Source organism: Marmota flaviventris, chromosome 12, assembly GCF_047511675.1.
Source record: "Marmota flaviventris isolate mMarFla1 chromosome 12, mMarFla1.hap1, whole genome shotgun sequence".
NCBI classification, from domain to species: Eukaryota; Metazoa; Chordata; class Mammalia; order Rodentia; family Sciuridae; genus Marmota; species Marmota flaviventris.
Genome location: NC_092509.1, coordinates 32531079 through 32546592, shown reverse-complemented (window position 1 = coordinate 32546592; position 15514 = coordinate 32531079).

Below are 15514 nucleotides of genomic sequence, written 5' to 3'. Positions count from 1 at the left end.
ACTTTCTTAGTATAGATTCAAGAAAGTGATAAATTCCCCAGCAGGGCTTAGCTCAAGTTAATCTCTCTCAGACCATGAAATAGCTCAGCAGTCACTGAAAGTCCCATCTCTTTTATCTGTCAGGGATTCTGCAGGGTAGATTTCCTGACTTGTAGTTACATGTATCAAATCTGTGTTCTGTTCTGGGGCATTAAAGGTCAGGGAAAGTGACAACTCAAATAGGATATACACTAATATGACTAACAGGTTAGTAAGAGGGTCATGTAATTTGGAAATGTCTTGTGATTTTATTTTTTAAACAGATAATTGGCATATTAAACAATTATATTGCTCACTGAAAATATGTTTCCATTTGAATGAGCAAGGATTTTATTCTATTTTCATTTTTTTTCCTTCTTGATGAGTTTTAGAAGTATTCTGCCTGAATTAAGTTGTTTCTATTAGCTGTTCATGGATGTTAGTTTACAATACCCACCTAAATGTAAGTTTAAGAAAGTCTGTGCCAAGTTATATTGTTACATTGTATGGATTTACACATATGTAAGAACAAATCTCACCATTATGAGCAACTATAATGCATCAATAAAAAGTCTGGGGAAGGGGCTGGGGTTGTGGCTCAGCGGTAGAGCGCTCGCCTTGCACGTGCGAGGCCCTGGGTTCGATCCTCAGCACCACATAAAAATAATAAATATATAATAAAGTTATTTTAAAAATCATTATTTAAAAAAGTGTGGGGAAAAAGAAATTCTGAATATATTTGAATTAGGCATGCTATAGATGCTGTGGTCAATGACTAAGGCACCCCAGACATCACTGCCCAGCTCTCTGGAAGTGCTTTCAGCAGAAAAGAGTCACCCCACCTTCCTTCCTGGGACAGCCTGCAGTTGAGGACTGGACAATATGTAGTCACACTGACTAACGCAAGACAGGACAACTCTGTAGGGCCTTGCCAGCCCCATTGCTGCCTATGGATGGTCCCACTACTCAGTTTCTCCCTCTGCTCAATCCTGCTTTCTTTGTTTTCTGTACAGGTACTGAGCCCCAGGACCCTCTTCAACACATTATATGGTACACAAATCTGCATCTCAAAGTCCTTTCCCAAGAAAACTGACCTTGGTCAGCTTTTAAAGGACCAGATCAGGAGAAGAGTCCTATTAATATATTAGTATGTTTTTGTATGTCAGTGAGAAACCTATTTTATTTATCTGATGACAGGAAGAGATAACTTTTGGTTGAATTTTTTTTGTTTGTTTATATCACAATAGAAGAGTATTTTTGGAATATGTGAAAATAAATACAACCCAGAACTCAATTTTAAAATGGATTACCAGCATAATCTTATATTTAGAAACAAAAAGGTATTCTTTTTTACAAATAATGATTTGTAAAAAATAATAAGTTGTGAAAAAGGAGACAAAATTGAAAGTTAAGCAGAATTGATGGCACTTAGGTTCAATTATGAAAAATATTTTAAACAAAATATACCTTTTTTAAAAAATCCTGAGATTTCACATTGCTCTATGCTTCAGCTACAAGGTAGACAAGTTACTAATAAAATATTGAATACTTATTAAGGACCTCTCTCTTTACACAAATATATTTTATTTCAAACCAGATGTGGTGGTGCATACCTGTAATCCCAGCAGCTCAGGAGGCTGAGGCAGGGATTTAGTGAGGTTGTAAGCAACCTAGTGAGACTCTGTTTCAAAATATTAACAAAGGGCTGGGGACGTGGCTCGGTGATTAAGTGCTCCTGGGTTCAGTCCCTAGTATCAAAATATATATATTTATATATATATTTAATTTCATAATTACATCCTTCCCTTTCCCATCATGTGGTCAGGGGAAAATCTTGGGATGTGGTGGATGAAGAGTGGGCAGCAGTGAATACTCCTTTGGGGTTAACAGCTTTTGACAGTAGCAAAGGCTTGTCACTACCTGAATAGATGCATAGCCAGATAAGCGTTATTATCCCAATTCTATGGACAAGAACACAGAGGTTCAGAGAAGTAAAGTAATTCTTTTATGTCTTCAAAATAGTAAATGGTGGAGCCAGAATTTAACTTATATCTGACTGATTCTAGAATTAATGTTTAGGATCTAACCCCATAGTGTGTGGTTAATGTTTTTATCTTTCTATTTTGATTCAGTGATACCTTCTGTGGTTCTAGAATGAGAGGAAAAAAAGGCAAGGGGAAGATGTCTAGTTTGTGACTAAGACACTCATGCAGGAGTTGAGCAGAGCAGGTGGTGGTGGTGGTGTGTGGGCAGGTGGTCCAGAAGGAAAGACTCAGCAAGTTGCTCCAGAACAGAAATTTCTCTCCTCGAAGCAGGGTACTGGTGACTCAGTGAAAGCCAGACACATTGCCAGTCACATTGGTTTATTTATTTATTTTTTCTTGCTGAGAGGAAAGTAAGATAAGAATGATGGTATTAGAAGGAGGAACTATTGCCATTTTAAAAAAATGAATTAAAAACTTCTGGAAACTAGGAAAGTTCCACATGACACTACCTCTACTGTCCACACGAATAGTGCCTTTGCCTGAACTACAATTTGCTCCTTCCTTTTCCCCTCATTTAGTCCAGGCCAAAGCTTAGGATGTGGTTGTTTAGCAAAGAGTGGGCAGCAACAAATATTCCCTCAGGGATAAACAGTTTGTTTTTTCATGGTGTTTGAGATGGAACCCTGGGGTGTTCTACCACTGAGCCACATCCCCAGCCTTTTTTGTTTTCTGAGACAGTGTCTCACTAACTTTCTGAGGCTGGCCTTTAACTTGTGATCATCCTGCCTCAGTCTCCTGAGCCATTGGGATTATAGGCATGAGCACAGGGTGGGATAACAGCTTTTGACAGTAGCAAAGGCTTGACACCACCTGAATTAGAGGAAAGATCTGGAAATAGAGGCTTTCACCTCCCTCTGTTCCTCTATGTCAACTATGGGAACAGACAGCAGTACATCTGATTGAGAGGAAGCAACTGTGGTATAGTTCTTTAAACAGAACTACGCATGTAAACACAAAAACAGAGTGTACCAAAGCCATCAACATTACTGTGCCCAGGCCTGGAAACTCCCAATTCAGGCAACAGGCAAGCAGAACAGAGAGTACTGAAATATTAAAGCCAAGCCATTAGACCGATTAATATAAATGAGACAATATCTAAAATTCTATTATTAAAAAAACTAGTAGTATCATGGGTACTTATTCTTTTTATCATGCAGGTGACAGAAGGAAAAAATGCTAGCAATCTACTGATTTGACAGAACACTCTTACAAGTATTTATACTATACAGAAATGCAGAAATGTCAAACATGACATTAAGAGAGCATCAAATTATTGAGGAAGACAACTCTTCAGAATTACAGGGCTCTTTGGAGATTACTTTTAAGGATATGGCAATGATTTCCAGAGTCTTTGTTCATATTACCCTTTCAAAGATAAATTTATAAGAATAAAGAACAGGACTGGTTAGTAGAGTTATAAATATTCCCGCAGGTCTCAATGCCACATCAAATCAGAATATTTGAATATGTTTTGTGACATAAAGACGGTCATTCTTATGTAGGGGAGAGAGCACATTTCCTTCATCTACCTCTTGAACTCCTTTTGTCAATTATGAAACTTGCTTTTTAAGCATTGACTATGGAATTTTATTTGTAATTTAAAGCAAAGGAGGACTGTGGAGCTCAATTTTATTTGGGCTAATGGAGAAAAAGATGGACATGATTTTACTAAATAACTGTAAAATAAACTGAAGTTTATTACAAAGCGAATATACAAAGTGGGGCTTAATAAAGACTCCTTGACAGAAGTCAAGGCAAATCCACCTGTAGTGTAATTGGAAAACTAAAAGGTCTAGACAGATAGCCAGATTACTTTTTTTTTTTTCAGTTGTAGATAGACACAATACCTTTATTTAATTTATTTATTTTTATGTGGTGCTGAGAATCAAACCCAGTCCCTCACTCATGTTAGGCAAGTGCTCTACCACTGAGCCACAACTCCAGCCCCACCAGATTACTTTAATACTAAGTAGTCCTTAAGACAAATTGAATTACTCATAATAAACAGTGATGATTTATAATAAAAGATTCCTTTCAATCAGTAGTTTTTAACAATTTAAAATTTGTATGTACCTAATATCTTAGACTTAAAATTTTGACAGATTAAGAGAAATGGATAAATCCACTCTCAAAATGTGTTGTGTATGTTAAAACAACCACCTGGTAATTAATACAGAAAATGGGCAAAAACAATATTCTTAAGAATACAAATGGCTCAAACATCATAATAAATTTGATCTAATTAAGCACATAGTGAACATTGCATATAACAAGCATTTTCACCAAAATTGGCCATACACAGGATCTCATAAAAAGCTTCAACAAATATTACAAGATTAAAATAATAACAAGCATATTTTCCTCACATAATATGATAAGATAGAAATCTGCAACATCAAATGATGTCGAGAAAACCCTCCTATGTTTGAAAACGAACTCAATATATGTTTAAGTAAACGACAAGTCAAAGAAGAAATCATAGTGGATATAAAAGTAGTTTGAACTGAATAGTAATAGAAATACTATGTATTTAAACATGAGACTCAGCTAAAGCTATAATTAAACGAAAGTTATTGTCCTACGTATATATATTAGAAAATGGCTAAAAAGGATATAGTTCATGAAAATAGAAAAAGAATAGCAAACTAAACCCAAAGGAAATAGAAGGAAGGCCTGCTAAGAAACAAGAACAACAGCCAGTAAAATAGAAAACAAACATAAACATGGAGAATCAATAAAGCCAAAGATTGATCCTTATAAAAACCGAATAAAATTAATAAATTTTTAGTGAGACAAATTTAAAAAGAGACAGTGACAGTATAAATACGCAAATAAGCAATATCAGAAAAGAAAAAAAAAGAGGACAATAAACAATATCAGAAAAGAAAAGGAGGATGTTACTATAAAAGCTCGAGCTATTAAACAAATAATAACAAGTCATTATGAATAATTTTATCACTGAATTTGAAAATGTAGATAAAATTAGCACATTCTAGCAAGGTACAATTTATGAAAACTATGTCAAAAAGAAGAAAATGGAATGGTTCTAAAACCTAAATGATCTTTCAATACAGTATGCTGAAGAAATTGAGTTAAGGACAATTTGGGTTTAGATGGCTTCACATTGAATTCCAGTACTGAAGGAACTAATCCTGTTTAATTTTCATATTATGTACAGACTCTTTCAGAAAATAGAAAGAGGACACTGCTCATTTTCTTTTATGAGGCCAGAATAAACTTGATTACAAGAAAAAAAATTACAGGCTGATTTCACTCAAAAATACAAAAATTGTAATAATGTATCAATAACTGAATCTAGCAATCTGTAGAAAGTATGAAACAACATATGACTGTGGTAAGCAATCTTCAAAATGGTCCCCAGTGATCTTCACTTTGGTACTTCTCCCTTTCACGTTGTTATCAGTTGCTGTTGATGACCAATAGAACGTAGTAAACACAGAGGAATGTCACTTCTGAAATTCAGTTATTAAAAACATAGCTGTTTCAAGATTTACTGATTTCTCTCTCAGTTCATTCACTTTGACGAAGTCAAGTGTCTTATGAGTAGCCCTGAAGAGAGGACCACATGATGAGGACTTGAACCACCTGCGAACTGCTATATGATGAATGTGGAAGGGGATCCTCTAGTCCAGTTAACCCAAGAGACATGGCCTTAGCCAATGTCTTGACTACAACTTCATCTGAGATAATGAGCTAGAATCACCAACTAAGCCACGACTGGACTCCTCACCCACAAAGACCACATGAGATTAAAAAAACAAAACAAAAATTTGTAACTTAAACTCCTATATTTGAGCTAAATTGGTATGGAGACAATAGACAACAAAAATGGGATCCTAATTAGAATAAGTTATACTCCATGTATGTATAATGTCAAAATACACTCTATTATCATGTATATCTAAAAAGAACAAATAAAAAATAGACATCTAATATCTACAGTGACCAACTTGAGTTAATCCAGGAATGGAAAACTGGTCTGACATTAGAAACATCAATGAATGAATTCTACTACATAAAGGATAAATATTCATCCTAATTGATGTAAAAAAGTGTTCAGTAAACCTACTGAGTTAAGGACTGAGTCAGCTTTCATGGAGAAATCAAACTGTAAAGTAGATGTTTTCTCAGAGCAGGAACTGAAATCTTAGGGAAGATTTTCTACTCTTTCAGAATGTCCTTTCAGTTCTTGCTTTTTGTTTTATATTACAAGTGAGAAAGAAGCATGTTTAATTTTTGAAAAAAAAACTAAAATTATACTGTGGGAAAGTTAACCTGTGTGTTTGTTAGGTATATTATTTACATTTCTATGTACTGAAACTAGTGGGTTAATAGAATAATGTAAATGAAGGGCCCATAATTTCTTTAACAACTCAGAATTTCTTTTCATCATTCTTATGCCAAAATCCTTTTCTCTTATTTTTTTATAGCTCACAATTGTTTTGCTAGTCCCTTGATTTATGTTTTCCTGCAAATGCTGCAATAAATTACATTTTACATCCACTATGTTATTTGAATTATATACTCAGGAGAATTATACTCTGTCTTTTAAAAAGGTTGTTCATGGGAAATAAAACTGTTCTGTTCTTTGATTTTTGCTTTCTGAATGTTCTTAAAACTATCCTTTCAATTTTATTCTGCCGTTTAAATAGTTTAAACCAACTCAAAACAGCAGCTTTATCAAAAGAACTTTTAAAATCATGAAAATAGTTAACATGCTTTGGAAGATTTTGCTCTAACATTCCTAGAGATCTTTCAAATACCTGACATTAAGTCATTATGTGTCATTCATTCAAATGGATGTAATAATGCTGCAAATGGAAATACCAAGTGAATCCTTTTTGTTTTTTAACTCTTACTAGCAGTCCATAATTTCCAAATATAGAGAAAATGCCTAAGTGTAATATACTGTATTTGATGCAAAAATTTGAAGAATTAAATGAATGCAAAATGGTCAGTTAACATAAAAAAAGCAGGTAGTAAATATTCAAAAGTTAAAAACGGCCACTTTTGAGAGCAACAATAACATGTATAAATGTGTATTTGAGATCAAAGAAATGGAGACTTTTTTATACCAATGCATTGTACAAAATTATATTAGTTTCTGCATTACAAAGTGGTACAGACTTTTTTAAAAAACACAATAAGGTAAAATGTAGCAATAAGTTTTAATTCATACTCTGTCCACAGGGAATTTATTCAACAGTTGTAGCTCAACAGAAGCAGAAAATTCCATGCTCAGAAATATTTAGTAGAGCATTATTAATTATTAAAAAGAAAAATATATGAAAAATTGAGCTATATAATGTTTTTTAAAAATTTCTTTTGTAGTTGTAGATGGACAGTATGCCTTTATGTTTATTTTTATGTAGCTTTAAAGATCAAACCCAGTGTCTCACACATGCTAGGCAAGCGCTGTGCCACTGAGCTACAGCCCCAGCCCCTAGCTACATAATGTTAAATAATACATTAGTAGAAAGGACATGATCTATTAAATTATAATTACTATAAACAGTTAAGAAAACCATGCAGGAAATGATGTTATAATGTTATATGAAATTATAAAATTATATTTATATAATGGTTATAATTCTACACACACGTGCATATGCATATTTCTTGAGAGAGAGAGAGAGAATTTTTTTTTAGTTTTCGGTGGACACAACATCTTTATTTTACTTTTATGTGGTGCTAAGGATAGAACCCAGAGCCCGGCGCATGCCAGGCGAGCGCGCTACTGCTTGAGCCATATCCCCAGCCCATATATACATATTTTTGAATCTCATCTTCCCCCTCAAGAGAAGAGGGATAAAATATTATGTACTCTATAATTTCATTTAAAGATTAAATGTGATAATGCAGCTGGGCATGGTGGCACATGCTTGCAATCCCAACAACTTGGGAGGCTGAGGCAGGATGATTGTAAATTCTAAGCAATTTAGCAAGGTCCTAAGCAACTTAGCGAGACATTGTCTCAAGTTTTAAAAAAAGTGTGTGTGTGTGTGTGAGGCGGGGGTTGTACGTGCGTGTTTCAGTAGTTAAAAGCCCCTGGATTCAATCCCTGGTACCAAGAAGGAAAAAAAAAAGTATGTATCTATTGTTAATTTATTTAGTGATACTGGGTAATCAACCCAGGGCCTCACACATTCTAAGCGCAACCTCCACCACCACTCCTGTCCTGGATACTTTTATTTGTTGTAAACCAACATGTGAATTTCACCACCATGTATTATTTCCGGTCGATGAGGCAGATAGCCTCCAAAATGACCTTCAGTGATCGCCACCTACTAGCATCTGTGTCCTTGTGTAATCCTCCGTCTTGAAAGTAGTCTGCACTTAGTGATTCACTGCTAATGAATAAAATACTCCAACAGTGTTGAAATGTTACTTTTGGGGGAAAAAGAAAGAAAGAGAGAAAGAAAGAATGAAAGAAACAAAGAAAGGAAGGAAGGAAGAGGATTTGATAAAATTCAATATGTGTTGATAATCTCAAAAGAAATTTAACAAACAAGAATAGGAGGCAATGAAAATGAACAAACTAAAAGCCTCATGCAAAAATCCATGAGTGAAAAAAAATCAAATGTAGGCAAAACCGAACTATATTGTTTGTGGATGTGTATACATAGATGGCAAATCATATGGAGGTGTGAGGAGTTGGTCATCACATATCCAGGTAGTGTTGCTTATGGAAGAGGCAGATGTGATGGGTGAAAGGCTCATGGGAAGCTTCTAAACTTAAGATTTCTTCTGATTCTAGACTTGGCTGGGGATTGCACAGTTTTTTGTTTTTTTGTTTTAGTAGTTATTCTTTAAATCTTACATGCTGGGAGCCATTAGCCAAGTAGGTATGACAATTTCCTTGCCAGCGTACCCCATGTTGCTGACATGTTGCAGCGACATTGAATGTAGGTGACCTTGCTCAAGGACCAAGGCAGATTAGGGTGTTCCCGGTTTTAAGATAATCCTGTTTAGGGCGTTCCCAGTTTAGGTTCCAGGTTTAAGGTTTAAGATTATTCCTGCTGGGAATAGGGCGTATCCTGCTGCCTGAGTTCCCCTTGAGTTCTCACGGGATTCAGACAGTATATTTTGGAGATAGAAGCCCAGTGGAGGTGAATTTGGGCAGAGAACGTGGATTTGGGCAGAGAACGTGGACTTCCCCAGAACGTGATTGTAGACGGCTGGTGTGAGTTCGGGAATAAAGAGTTGCTGTTTGAATCTACAAGCTGTGTGGTGGCTCGTGATTGTGTGCCCAGCCAGACTGCGGCATTTGTGCCCAGCAGACTGTGGCATTTGGTGGCCCGTACGGGGAAGTCCACGTTCTCTGCCCAAATCCACGTTCTCTGCCCAAATTCACCTCCACTGGGCTTCTATCTCCAAAATATACTGTCTGAATCCCGTGAGAACTCAAGGGGAACTCAGGCAGCAGGATACGCCCTATTCCCAGCAGGAATAATCTTAAACCTTAAACCTGGAACCTAAACTGGGAACGCCCTAAACAGGATTATCTTAAAACCGGGAACACCCTAATCTGCCTTGGTCCTTGAGCAAGGTCACCTACATTCAATGTCGCTGCAACATGTCAGCAACATGGGGTACGCTGGCAAGGAAATTGTCATACCTACTTGGCTAATGGCTCCCAGCACTTACATATATAGTTCATGTACTTATTTCTAAGGATGATACACAGTAAAGAGAAAAATTAATGAAACAAAAATGATACACATTTTTGTATTAATAGATTACAGAAGAAAAGTGTATTAACTCAATAAATGCAGAAAGAAGCATTTGATAAAGTAAATGCCATTTATTTTTAGATAAAAAATCAGCAAATTAGTATAAGGAACATCCTTAATCTGATAAAAGATATATAGAGGGGCTGGGGTTGCAGCTCAGTGGTAGAGAGTTTGCTTGGCACATGTGAGGCACTGGGTTTGGTCTTCAGCACCACATAAAAATAAATTAGTAAAATGAAGATATTAAACAAAATTTTTAAAAAGTTATATAGAAAAAGTCTACAGCAAACATCATTCCTAATGGAAAACAAACAAACAAACAAAAAAAAAAACATTGGAAGAAACGCTTTTAAAATCAAGTATGAAATTCAGTGTGGCCTACACCTGTAATCTTAGCTGAGGCAGGAGGATTGGAAGTTCAAGAACAGCCTGGGCAATTTAGTGAGACCCCATCTCAAAACAAAAATCAAATTAAAAAAATGAATATAGCTCAGTAGTAAAATGTTTGCCCAGCATATATAAGGCCTTGGGTTTGATCCCCAGTACTAGAAAAATAAAAATCAAGTATGAAGTAAGAATGTGTTCTATTGTTGCTTCTTTTTCAACTTGCTTGAGAGGATTAGCCTTTGCAGTAAGATAAGAAAAAGTACAACAGAAACAAACAAAAACCCCTAACATTAGTTACAGATGTCTATGAAGAAAATCCAAAATATAGCAAGAGAAAAACTATTATATTTGATAAGTAAGTTCAGTAAGGTCATTCTACTAAATATCAATTATTTTTAAAAAGTAGTATTTCTATATTCCAGCAACAAATAGAAGCTTGGAAGAACAAACACACAAAAATATTATAAATAAATATTTAAAATGTATGCATAAAAACTTAATTTGATTAATTTATTTAGGCCATGAAATGGCCTAAATTTCCTATATATAGCCCTAACCCTATATATAGGAAATTTATAATAATATAAATATGTTGATTCTTTCCAAATTAATAAAATACAATGAAATATAAAAAGAAGACTTTGTAGACTTGATAAGGCAATTATAAAATTTATATGAAAGATAAGGGCCCCAAATAGCCAGAAGAAAAGGAAAGCAGAAATCTCATTCTACCAGATATCAAAACTCTTTTTAAAGCTATGTCAATTAAGCCCTTGTGCCTCCGTGTGACTGATTATGACACAGAAGCCATCACAGATGAGTGAGTGGGGGATAGACTGTTCAATGAATGGTCATAGAACATTGAAATTTCCATTTCTACAAATGTAATATTGAATCCTTACCTTTCACATGTACACAAAAGTTATTTCCAGGTGGATTGTATTAGAGTCCTCCAGAGAGACACAAGAAATACGGTGTGTGTGTATATATGTGTGTGTGTGTGTGTGTATGTGTGTGTGTGTGTGTGTGTGTGTGAGAGAGAGAGAGAGAGAGAGAGAGAGTGTGTGTTATAAACCTTGTTACACATGAAGCCTAAAGGCTTTTCAGCTCTCCCTTCATCTAAGGAGGTTGGTTATTTTGTTCTATTTAGCTTTCAACTAATTAGATGGGCCCACCCATATTAAGTAGGGCAATCTATTTTACTCAGCTCACCAATTTTAATGTTACTCTCATTCAAAAACACCCCCACAGAAATACCCAGAATAACTTTTGACCAACTATCCAGGCACTCCATGTTAGAGTCAGGTCTACACATACAAATTAACCAAGTACTGCAGAGATTAAAGGTATAAGTGGGAAGAGAAAACTTTAAGATGTAGGGAAATGTTTTTATAATCTTTAAGAAGAAAAGACTTTGTAAATACAACACAGATAGGACAAACCACAAAGAAAATATTGATAAATTTGATTACCTGAAATGTAAAAAAAAAAATTAAGCTGGGTGTGGTGGTACATGGCTGTAATCTCAGCAGTTCCAGAGGCTGAAGCAGGATGATCGCAAGTTCAAAGCCAGACTCAGCAAAATCGGGGAGCCAACCAACTCAATGAGACCCTGTCTTTAAATAAAATACAAAATAGGGCTGGGGATGTGGCTCACTTGGTTGAGTGCCTCTGACTTCACTCCCCAGAATTAAAACTTCTATCTAGGAAGTATTCCAGATTTTAAAAAAGAATAAAAAAAACAAGACACAGAAACATCGCAAACTCGATGTCAGCATTTGTTTACCAGCTTATAACATATGAAACTGTTTATATAAAGTTTTAAAGCACGCAAAACAATATGATATATTGTCTATAGCAAGTGTTTATAGAATGTAATTCAGAATAGTTGGTGTGTGTATGTGTGTGGGGGAGTGGGCGATAGAAGACCAAGTTTAGGAGGAACTTCAAATGTATCTGAATATTTTTTAAGCCAAGAGTCGGGGTGGATTTTATGAACCCATATGAAATCAAAGAAAAAGTGAGAGCCTTTGTTGTTATTATTATTACTTTGCCACTCATACTTAATAACACACCAATACTCATCTCCCCCCTCCTTGTTCATTTTCTCTCCTCAATCTCCACATAATTTGGTGTAGGATATGTATGTGAGGAAGATGTATTTCAAGAAAGCCTTTTGAAAGAAATAAGTTAGAGTAAAACTAAATAAATGATGTAATAAAATAGATATAAAATAAACTTTTTGTTTCTTAATAAAAATAAGTTTAATGTGTCTGGGAGAAATATCATACTGGTTAAAAATCAACAACTGGCTTTAGAATATGACAGAGTTGGATTTGAATCTTGGACTTACCAGCTGCTGTTTGCATTTCATGGACAAGTGACAACTTGCTAACTTTTTATTTGTAAAGTATATGTAGTAAAACCAACCTCATGAGTGAATATCACAAGATTAAGATTAAATGTCTATAAAATATACAAATAATATCTGACAAATTGCTAAAATGTTAGATGTTGAACTCCTTGTACTTGGATGTGCAGGCACTTGCATGTGTATTGATCTCACACTTTCAGTATTGGTATTGTTATTTTCCTTCATTTAGAGGTGCAACATGCCTATTCAGAACAGCTTATTGTACAAACATGTTGATATAATTAAATGCAAGGGTCCAAGGGTTCTTGGATTCCCTAGAAGAAGGAGCCATTGGTTTTTATTTCAGCACATAAGTATTAGATTTATAAACTATCAATATCTATAAGCTGAATTTAAATGCCTGAATAAATTGAATTATAAAATTCAAAAGTAACAGTGAGCATTCATTCTGGCCCACAGTCCTATTAGACTTTTTTTTTTTAACCCACTGAAAATAATTTCTTCTTTATACAAATGAAATAGACCTCCACTGTCACTAAAGCACAAGACCTACAGAGGTACTTATTGGACAGCCATTAAGATTAGCAGAATTAAGAATTAATTTCCCAAAATGAAAGATTTGTATTCTGAATATTAATCAAGGTTTTGAAGTTGAACTTGCATAGACTTCAGTCAACATTATTTTGTGCCTATTTTATGCCAGACACCATTTTCAGAGATATGAATAAGCTGTGAGCGAGAAACACAAAGTGCCCTTAATTCATCAGCATGATTTGTTTTAAGAGTACTTTTTTACATCACCAAAGTATTTAATTGCTAATGTCTGACTTGGGCAAAATATTTCTATTTAAAAAGTCAAACTATTAGAGGCTGTACCGTGTACTGTGCACAGCAAGTTAAAGAGTTAATCCTGCTTCTGTTCAGGGTTGTAATGGAATTTTTTTTTCTTCCAGACTGTTCATAGATGTCTATTTCCCTAAATGCACTAAGGATTATAAATTTAGAATCAAATGTTTCTGAACATAAAAGTTAACTATCCAAATCTTTGACCACACTTAAACCTGCATGAGGTCCAGGCAAGGGAAAAAAATCCACAAATAGAATATTTATTGAGGTAGAAATATAAATTATGAGAAACCACCAAGGCACCTTAAAATAGAGCACAATACTCCCAGTTTTCTTAGATTCTTGTTATTTCTACTACTATAGTTACCATCAGTAACACTTTCCACTTTTAAATTTTGCATTATTTTGCTTATTTTTAAAGGTATAAAATTCCATTAAAACTAATCACTTTAAACTTACAAAATCATGAGCCAACAAAACTTTTTTAAAAAAAAATTTGGAGAGTAGAAAGGATGTCATAGGATCTGAGGCTGACATACATGGGTTTATCATTTAATATTCATAGATAGCATGAAAACTAAGTATTTTATTAAAACAACCCTTGGGATAATTTGATTCTCTTCCAACCAACCAACAAAACTCCAGATTAAATTTTGTAAATTTTTTGGCCTTAATTTTTAAAATACTTGAATTTATGGCATAACAATTTTGCACACATGTATTTCAATTCATATCCTTAATGTATGGACATTACTGTTCAGCTATTTTCATATGTTATTCATACAACTGGTTGCCAATTATGTGCCAGTTACCCTTGAAGGCCCTGGAGTGAGCAAAAACCAGACTTGATGCCTCTTTATCTTTTAGTCAAGTAGGAGAGAGAGACACTAATCACATAATTACCAAACCAATAAGCAGTGTGAATGTGACAAGCATGAGGAAGAGAGTCACATAGTACTAGCTTAAGAGGGGCATTTGATGCAGTCAGGGAAGGAGACCAGGGTATGCTTCTTGGAGGAAATGACTCTTGGGTTGGGACCTGAGGGTGCTTGAAGTTAATTAGGTAAAGTGAGAAGAGCAGAGATTCTGGGCAAGGGTCCTAAATTCATGGTCAGGTCCTGTGACTGGAGGCCAGGGTGAAGTTTTGAAAGACACAAAGAGTGGGAGCTTTAGTAGGATGAGAACAGGGAGGCAGGTGAAGGTCAGGTCAGAAGGACCTTTGGGGGACAGTGGAGTTTGTCTTTCACGTCATCTGTGTACCTTTGAGACCCCTCCTTTCATCTCCAGTGTGGCAAACAGATGGGAAAGGGACAGTGGGAAAGCTGGAGACCAATTAGAAGGCTATATCTGTCATCTGAGCTAGAGATGCTGGGGTGGGGTTCCTAATAAAAATGAAGATAACTTAGGAGTTGGAATTGACAGGACTTTGTGATGAATTAATAATAAGAAATCTGGATTGAATTTGTGGTCAAAGATGTCAATAATGAAATGTAATTAACCATACAATTAAAGCCAACAGTGAAATCATATTAAGTCTATTAGTGCACATCAATCTTCCTAGTAGAAGGCTCAATAACTAGATTAGAAGGCATTATTTCAGGAAAAAGGGACTTTGACTTTATATATAGTAGAAAGTCACATCTCTGGTATTAAAGAAAATTCACCTTTGCCACACTGACTGTTTTGATCCCTCTTTTCTAAATGTTTTTCATTTTAAACTAAAATCAATATCATTACATTAATTTTTTTGGTCAGTGATAGACCTTTTTAAATATTATGATTGATCCCTATTTAAAAAATATTTTAGTTTGTAGATGGACACAATAACCTATATTTAAAATTAACTTACTTTTTTATGTGGTGCTGGGGATCAAACCCAATGCCTTACACGTGCTAGGCAGATGCTCTACCACTGAGCTACAACTCCAGCCCAATCATAGATTTTTGAAAATATGGACTTTAAAATTAATTTTTTTCTATTTAGTTTTGTGTGATTTTCCCCCTTTTAAATAAAAACTCCTTATTTTATAAACTCCTACTATAATCCAAATTTCATTAATTATGAAACTGACCAAAATAAGGCAATGGTT